This window comes from Eschrichtius robustus, chromosome 7 (genome assembly GCF_028021215.1).
Source record: "Eschrichtius robustus isolate mEscRob2 chromosome 7, mEscRob2.pri, whole genome shotgun sequence".
In the NCBI taxonomy this organism is placed as follows: Eukaryota; Metazoa; Chordata; class Mammalia; order Artiodactyla; family Eschrichtiidae; genus Eschrichtius; species Eschrichtius robustus.
The window spans coordinates 108,211,175-108,219,713 of NC_090830.1; positions in this window are offsets into that span (position 1 = coordinate 108,211,175).

Here is an 8,539-nt window from a genome sequence, read left to right on the forward strand (position 1 = left end):
ACTAAAAGTACTACAGTTGTCTTCATGTTTATGAGTCAGGGTGAACTTGACTCTCATGGAGAGATATTCCCCTACAGCAGTGCTCAACACAAACGGATTTCCTCATGAACTTAAAGCCTAGAATAGTGCCTCTCCCGGCAGGCAGAGAGCATGTTAGTTTCACCCCCCAGAAACCATACAGTATATTCATGTACAGTATATTTGCAAGTTTATCACTCCCCAAGCTTTGGTCATTACTTGTGAATATAAATGGCTGGTCTTTTTACCTGTCTGAACCTCTAATCCAGATCACCCATCCTCAGCTCTCTTAAAAATACCAGCATGTCGATGGCACCTTGTCAGCCCACCAGCAGCTTTAGACCGAAGTTCAGAGCTCTCTGGCCTGGCCAGTGAAGCCCGCTCCTGGTCAGGCCTAACTCACCTCATTTTGAGGACCCACCTTTGACACCTTGCCTCTTCCCTCTTCTGCTTATGCCCCAAGCCCCCTTCCAGGAGGCTTCTTCTCTGGGAAGTCTCCTACTTCTCAAGTGCTTCACTGAACATATATATGTTGTATTAGAAGCATTTCTTTTCATAACTATTTTTCTTCTCGTAGTTAGCCATTGGGTCCAAATGCTAGTCACCTTACCAACTTTCTCACTCAAATCGTTTTCTATAATCTACACTTCATGTCGTCTTGTAGCTAAATCTGTAGAATTTGGGAGCTAGTTTGTGGAAGAGATGCTATACAAACAAGATTTTCATAATTTTGTATATTTATACCACAGGTAGGGATTAGTTTTAGAGCCACTATAGCTCAAGGTTATAAGTTTCACCAGTGATTTCTGCATTCTTAATAGTTCTAGGAGACTATGTGACTATGATTTCAAATACATATATATAATACGTATTTATACACACCACTGTGAAATTTATTTCACTGTGTAAATAGTGGTATTTTCCTGTTCAAATGCTTCTATAGAAAGTATTTATTTTAACAAACAAAAAAAATTAATGTCAAAAGGGCTTTCCAAAAAGGTGTCCTTTCTAGAGAACCCATCCTCCCCAGCTACGATGCTCGGCCACTGAACCCCCAAACAACATAGTGAAGGCAGAAGGGTGAGCCTTGAAACCCTCACTGTATTGAGGCAGATGCAACTGGATTGGGAACCTGAGCACAATCCCCACTGTCACCCCATCCCAGAACAAAGTGGGTCTCCCACAGTCGGTGTGGCTGCACCAGGCATGGCATCGGGGCTTGCCTCCAGCAGCCCACTTTTTGCATATACAGTTGGTACATTCAGCTGTAGATTTCAACATCCTGTGCAGGGAGATGAGCCTTAGTTGTAACCCCAAGGAAATACAAACCTATACCTGTGGGATATGGAGAAACCACTGGTTGCCTAAAGAAAGCATTAAGATGTATTTTAGTCTTTCTCACCTTCGTGAAAGACCTGTTCCCACTCTCGTTAACCACGGGAGATAAGCACGTTTCCTTCCGCACCTTGACTGAGTACTGAGCGCCTCAGCTCGCTGCCTCCTCCCTCTCTCAGCGTCTGTGCAGATGTGGGCCAGCCCACCTATACTGATGGTACACAGTGAGGCCATCTGCTCTAAGATGTGTGCAGCTTTACTTCTCAGGAGTCCTGGTCTGCAATTCAGCACCCGTAAATGTAATGGAACTGATGCTTTCCCATCATGTTCCTCTTCCCTGTGCCCCATTCCTGGGCACCCCTGTCTGAGTCACGATTCTCATTCTGCCTGGCTGGCTGGACTGAGAACTGCAGCTCCAGGACTGCGGTGAGCTTGGGACGACACACAGGGATTTGTGTCATCCATTTGAACCATAATTAGCATATTTACTTATGGCCTCCCTTTGTCTTTTCTAAACAAGTGAGGAAGACACTTGAACAGTAATGCTGGAGAATGTTTTTTTTCAGATGCTATTTGTAAGCAAATCTGATTTTAAGGTGAAATGTGAAAGGGTAACTAGGTGCCAGGGAATTTAGCACTGAACTAGACAGTCAAAACTTTTTTAACCTTTGCAGGAAGAAATAAACTTTGCTCTCATCTAAATGTTCACGAGAAATAATGTTGTAAATAGTTTTTTAAAAATATTTATTACATGTGCTGTGTACAGATTCATGTTCTGAGTGATGTTGGTTTGCATTGTAGTATTGTAGAAGAATATATTTTGAGCAGTGGACTTCCTTTCATAACACAGTTCACACATGGAGAAAGAACAAAAACCAGCAGGTTGAGAGCTGTTTGGGGCATTTGATCTGTAATGTTACACCAAATCCAAGCTTTAGTCGTTCCCTCTTCTCATCTGGTTATGTTATATATTATATATCTATACACACACACATATGTATGATAAACTGGTCAGTGGTCAGCCCCCAGACCTGCAGAGCAGATTACCAGGTTTTCTTTCTGATGTGTTGCCTGTAAGCAATAAGATTCTAGGTAATAGCATTTATTCCGGGCTCTGCGTTAGCCCTTGTCTCAGAGGATAGGGTGGGGGTAGAACAGCTCTTGCTAAGATCTCTTGCCTTTGCTGGAGAGGTTGCTGTACTTGAATTTTTGCTTCTGTTTGTCTGCACGCTCCTTCACATCATACAACACTAGCGACGGATGAGAAATCTGCCAGCACCAGACACATCAAAAATTGGGCATAGAGACTGAAAAATTACCAATTTTCCATGAATTTGTAGGGTTTACAGAATCTAGCTGAGGCAAAACTCATTTGGCTATAGCATAAGTGTAAGAACCTTTCACATTAAAAATGTAAATGGCCCATAAAAAGTCCTTTGACTGTATCTGAGCTACATTTAAGAGCTAGCCCATTTCCTGTACTCCTCCTCTGTGACTGAGTTTGAAATATCTGAAGCCCCCTCCGTGTCTGGGGTTAAATCATTTAGGTTCGTGCAAAGAGGGCAATTGCCTCTCCAAGCGTCCCAGCGTGTTCAGTCCAACAGATTTCTAAGCTGTTTAGCAGCCTCTCCTTGTGACCGTCCTGAACTTTATGAAAAATACCCCACACCCAGATAACCATTAATAGAATAATGTAGTTTTTTAGGCTTTTGGAATATGTCTTCTCTTTTGTATTTATGATGGTGTTTGGAATTTTTCACTAGTGTTTTTTTAGATTGAAGTGGGTGCATTAGGATAAAACTTTCCGTTGCTGAGCCTGAAGCAAGCAAGAGGAAAGAAGCGGACCTATGTTGTGTCTTTGAGAAGGTGACTACTTCTTGTGGTGGGGGGAGGGCGGGGGGGGGGGGCGTTATAGATTACGTGGGGTAAAATAGAATTCCGCCCTGAGGCTCCCGGAGTCTTATGGCCTTGTAATAAATAATCCCTTTATTAGCCTCACTTAATCTCAATAGAAGCCTGCTGTTTACCCTCAGGGAACAAGTAGTTTTCAAAATTGAGCTCCTCCCAGGTCATTGGCCAGTGCCTGTGTGCAGGCATTGGTCATCTTTGTGAACTCATGGCATTATTTTCCCGTATGTATTATGATATTAAGAAATTCAACCCCAACCTGTATGAAAAGCACAGCCCAGGGTCCTACTTTTAGGCTAGAGTTAACGCCTTTGAGAGGCCAGGGGGTCATAGGAGGCCCATGCAATTTAACTGAAGCTCAGGTGCCGTGTTGGGTTTTTATTGGTTTTAGGCCACAGCCTTCAGAGTGAATTTAGGGCAGGGCTGCTGATCCGGCTGTGGATCCAGGGAGCTCTAAGATGAATCTCTACCGTTCCTTTAAAGGTCTTTCTGGTTCTTCCCAGTGTTGTCATTGCCGAGGTCATTCTCGTAGTTGTTCAGATGTGCTCCTTTTTGCTGTCTTGTGAGTCTTAGCCAGCGATCCAGATGCCCAAGGACACGGTCTCCAGAGGGCCTAGCTCCTTCCTGGTACCAAGTGTGTGATCCTGACCTGTGTGAAGGCGGTCTTGTCAAAAGTAGTGAAATGAGAATTTCTGCAAACGGTAATCCGGATGATCAGCATGTATCCCTTGGGCCTGGACTTCCACTATGTTAGTGAGTGTAGGAAAATACTGTGTCTTTTATGGAAGAAAATTCAATGTATGCTGTGAATTTGTTGGTTTGAAACATTGAAAATTTTTCATTAGACAATGTTTACATACCTCACCTGAAGAACCTTTGAGAGTGTATATATGAAATTTAAAATATATTAAGTTGCTTTAAAACAATATGTATAGCTATAAAAGTTGGAGTTATTTTAACTTTGAATATGTACCAAGTCTCTTAAATATTGAAATCTTGTGGACTTTTTGTGCTTCTGTGTTTTACTTTCCTATTAGACCATGTAGGAAACTGTGTTCTTGTTATTGGTAAAGGGGCCCTCACTGAAATCCAAGCTTGGAAGGATTTCCTTTGTTGTTTCAGATTTTCTAGTTTGGTTTTGAGGGATGGGTTACGGAGCTAGAGGATGTGTGGGCGGGATTTCTCTAACGTTGACATCTATTCCATGAGCTTTTCCTAGGCGCTTATTTTATTGCAGCGTATTAAACTTCTTTGATATTAAAGTGTGTTTGTGTAGTTACTGGAGAGGGTACGGAACGCATTGAAGCCCAGCGTTCAACTTGTAGCCTACAGCAAAGTTGGTAAGTTGCCAGAAGGAACCAAAAAGCAATACTTCTTACTACTTTTGCCTCGGCCACTGATGTTGGGACTTAAAGGAACATCGTTTGCTAGATCTGTGGCCATTTTGTGAGTTATGCCTAACTTCAGGGAATAGAAAACACAATGGATGATCCTTGGGAATTCCCATGGCAGAACCGGGAAGGTGCCAGTGCTTCATCCTGAGGTGCAAGGAGCAATTGAATCCGTGCTACTGACCTCAGGTATGCCACTGCTAGATTAGGGGGGATGTGCATGGCACCCCAGCTCTCTGGAGCCCATGTTGGGGTATGGCAGAAAGTTGGCAGGAAATCCTTCCATTTACTCGCCTCATGACCCGTTTCATTATATTCTTTCAACTCTCCTGGAGATGAGTCTATTTAGGGATCCAGTGAGCCAGTGATTCCTGTGGAATCAGCCACAATTTCATTAACAAGTTCATCTGACAGTGGCCATTGACTCTCAGAACTCCACCCGATGGAAATAACCCTGCAGCTGGCAGTCAGGCCGCCCTTCTTAATTTGAATTTGGAGAACTATCTTGTTCCAGATGAGGACTTTTCGTTGTTGAAATAGACCTCTTTTCCTCCAATATTCATCCTGTGGTAGAATAACTGGAGTCTGACATGAGAGATGCAGACTGGCTTGGGGTGAGGAAACATCTCTAAAATGGACTCTGAGGGCTCAGGACATAGGGGTGATAGAGATGCATTATCACCAATATGGGGAAGTGTGGCAACTCTAGTTGGAAGCCTGGGCATCCCTTCGACTCCCTCCACCCCCCCACCCCAGCCAAGGCCTGCTGTGCCCATTCCCTTGGCTAGATATTTCCTTGTAACTGAAATGTGCCACTTACTTTAACTCAGGTTGCAGACTGGTGGCTGACAGTTGTGTTTTATTTAGCCAGTGTTTAAAAAACAGTATTTTAAAACTGAGTGTTTACATAACAATTGAGTTCTAGCTTTTAAAAAAAGATAACGAAGATCTGACAAAATTAGTGCGTGGTAAGAGTCAGCTGAAGCTGGGTGGATTGGAAAGCTCACCCTTCAGGTCATCACAATCTGCCTCACTTACCATTTGTCCCTTGCTCTTCACAGTAGGGAACCAGGTCTCTGTCCCTGCTGCTTTATCAGAAGTGGCAGTACAGATGATGGGCTGAAGGGCATGTGGCCACTTGACTCATTTAGGTAAGTAACCTACTGGCCTCTCCAGACTCTTGAGCTTACAACCCTATTTTAACCTGTTTTCTGTCCTGTACCTGGTTCGTTACATTTCCTCCCAAATCCCTCATTGCTTTGAAGGCACTGCAGTTACCATCACTGCCCACTTTCAAGGTGACCGTGTGCTGTTAAGGTGTGGCATATGTGACCGTCACCATGAGCGGGAAGTCAGTTTATGGTCCTGCATCAGAGGAGGGCCAGCGGGGTCCCCTTGGTGTCAGGGGGCTTTCCCAGCCTCACTGCCAGGGCCTGGCCTCACCAAGACACTGAGGTCACACGTCCTACAAAGCTCAATTTGAGTGCAGTTCTGTGGTCTGAAGTCATAGTAGAATCACTGTAGAAGTATGTTTGTCTCCTTTCTCCACTGATCCCTAAGAACCACTGTTCTGGTGCCTGACAGGTCAACCTTACAGGACAGTTGGAGAAGCCACACTGCTCTAATCTGTTGCCCTGACGCTCTAAAACCTTCAGAGCCATGTTAAATATGGGCATGGCTCTGTACACAAACTTACAAAACGTGGGTGTGACTCTTGAAGAGAAATGAGGATGGACAGCCTCCCCAGATCCGTGTGTGCTGTGCCGTGTCAGGCTCTGTTCTCACACTGACATCCCCAGGGAGCTATGACTAAGCCACCCCCCAGACCTCCCCTTCCTTCTTCAGGAGGAACAGGCCTCCTTTGCCACTTCAGGAAGGCTAGAGAGTTCCAAGGGCAGATACCCTACATGTGCTGTGTCTGGGCTCCATGCCTGGATTGTGGCTGGTGTATGGGCAGCCCAGAAACTCTCGTCCATGTGAGGGTGTGTGTCAGCAGCCCTGGGCTCATCCTTGATGCAGAAAAAGAGATCAACAAAGGCAGAACCTGAGTGAATCAATTTCATGTTCACAGGAAGACAACAGACAATATCCAACATGTTCTAAAATAACACGTCTCAGGACAGGGCAGGTGTGGCTCCCCCAGGGGCTTGTTCTAAACCAGTCTCTTTAAAAGAGTGATCCAAACAAGACTACAGAACCCCCCACCCCCACCCCAAACCAAACCAAATGTCACAACTACATAGCATCTGAAAAGCGAAGCAAGACACTGGATGTTGACTTTAACATATAAAAATACTATAACAAAATGAAATACAAATATATATTAGAATCTGTTAAGTATTCTGTGTAAAGAGATACTTTCCTGGTTAGGCTAACAGCAGGCAAAGAAGAGACAAAGTACAGCCTTTTCCATTTCCTGACACCTGCACAGGGAGCCAAGGCCACTGTCGCCTGCAGTGCGGCCAAAGCAGCAGCAACTTTGGGACTTGCCCTGCTTATGTCCCTTCAGTGGAATCAGCCGAGGACGACATCAAAGTGAACTGGAGTCTTTACCAAAGGGGTGGCAGGGTTTGGAAATGATTTCTCAGATGATTTCGTGGTAGCCTTCTTCTGGGACTCGGCAGGCCCAAACGTGAACAGGCAAGGTGTGTGGTGATCCAGTTCCTTAGCAACTTTCGGGTTGGTGGTTCAGTTGAGGAAAACTTGATCCTGGGGTGCATGGGTCTCTCGGCCCCTTGCTGCCCTCACCCTTGTGGTGCATCCCAATCTCCTGGCTCGACCAAGGGTGAGTATGGAGCTGGGCTGGGGCGCGGGGTGCTGTGGAGGGGTGCACAGGGGTGGCAGCAAGCTCACAGGGTGCTCCGTGCAAACAAACACTCCATCCTCTGCCCTCCCAAACCCATGGCACTGGGAGTGCAGGACTCCTGGCATCCAGTACCTGTCTGCAGGTGCCCTTTCCACTTCTGCAGAGCGAAGAGGTCCTGCCAGACATCGCCCCTCAAGCCCGGGGAACGGTTTCTGCAGGTCAGTGAGGAATGGTGGTAGCCAGGGGAAGGTATGTGTCGCAGGGTTGGCGGGTTCCAGAACCCTCTCTTCCGTGGAAGGGGCGGGCTAGCTACACTTGAGCTTTCCTTCCTACCCAGCCTGGTGCTGGTTGCCGTCCAGGCACCCGCAGGGGCCCAGAAAGTCCAGATGAGAAGGATGCTGTGCAGCCCTAGGAGAAGCCCCTCGAGGCCCAGGCTGCTGCCCATGGGTGTGAGGGGTGCTGTGGCCTTGCTCAGAGTTACAAGAAAATAGAGCCTGGCCCCTGGTGAGGGGCAGATCCAGCCTTCAGGACACCTCCCCAGGTGGACAGGGCAGGGTCCTCTTCCCATTACAGGGGGCCCAGGACTCAAACTCACTGGCCTGAGTCCCAGGGTAGTGGAACACGCCAGGCGCTCTCAGTCGTAGGATGCTCCAGGATAGTATCAAGGACTCCGCCTGCCGCCCCCAAGCACAAGGCCACCTCAACCCCATCACAACATACTCCCCTGACCCTGCCTTCTGTTTGCAGATGGAAGGAGCCAGGAAAGGGACATGCTCACCCTCCTTGCCCCCCAGGATCCCCCAGGGGCACACGCTCTTGGGGAGACACTGGGACAGGAAACGGTGACCTATCTTCCTTCCAGCCAGCTCGCTATTTAGGCACAAAGATCATCTTTCTGCGTGTTCATTCAGCATGGAAGAGAAGCATTTGTAGTCACACGGCCACATGTTCGATGACTCTTCAGACACTGAGTCCTTCCTTGCAAACACTTGCAGTGAGCAGCTCTGGCCTGGGCCGGTGTCTGTGGTTGGAGCCCTCACTCGCCTCAGATCCCTTCCCAGGCATCCTTCCCAAGCATCAC